Source organism: Piliocolobus tephrosceles, chromosome 19 (assembly GCF_002776525.5).
Source record: "Piliocolobus tephrosceles isolate RC106 chromosome 19, ASM277652v3, whole genome shotgun sequence".
NCBI lineage: Eukaryota > Metazoa > Chordata > Mammalia > Primates > Cercopithecidae > Piliocolobus > Piliocolobus tephrosceles.
Genome location: NC_045452.1, coordinates 46,473,884 through 46,474,607, shown reverse-complemented (window position 1 = coordinate 46,474,607; position 724 = coordinate 46,473,884).

Below are 724 nucleotides of genomic sequence, written 5' to 3'. Positions count from 1 at the left end.
TGGAGCGATCTCAGATCACTGCAACCTCTGCCTCCTGGGTTCAAGCGATTGTCCAACCTCAGACTCCTGGGTAGCTGGGGTTACAGGCGCACACCACCACATCCGGCTAATTTTTGTATTTTTAGTAGAGATGGAATTTCACCATGTTGGCCAGGCTGATCTCGAACTCCTGACTTCAGGTGATCTGCCCACCTCAGCCTCCCAAAGTGCTGGGATTATAGGAATGAGCCACTACACCTGGCCCAAACTGGGATATTTTTAACACAGTTCTGTCATTATCTAATGCAGTGGTCCCCAACCTTTTTGGCACTAGGGACGAGTTTCATGGAGCACAATTTTTCCACGGACTGGCATGGGTGTGGGGGGTGGGGAGGAGGTTGGATGATTCAAGTGCACTAAATTTACTGTGCACTTTATTATTATATTCATTCTATTGTAATGAATTAATTATAAATTATACAATTCACCACAATGTAGAACAAATCGGAGCCCTGAGCCTTTTTTTTTTTTTTTTTTTTTTTTTTGTGACAAAATCTCACACTGTAACCCGGGCTGGAGTGCAATGGCACTACCTTGGCTCACTGCAACCTCCACCTCCCAGGTTCAAGCGATTCTCCTGCCTCAGCCTCCTGAGTAGCTAAAATTACAGGTGCCTTCCACCATGCCCAGCTAATTTTTTGTTATTATTATTATTATTATTTTTTTTTTTTTTTTTTTTTTTTTT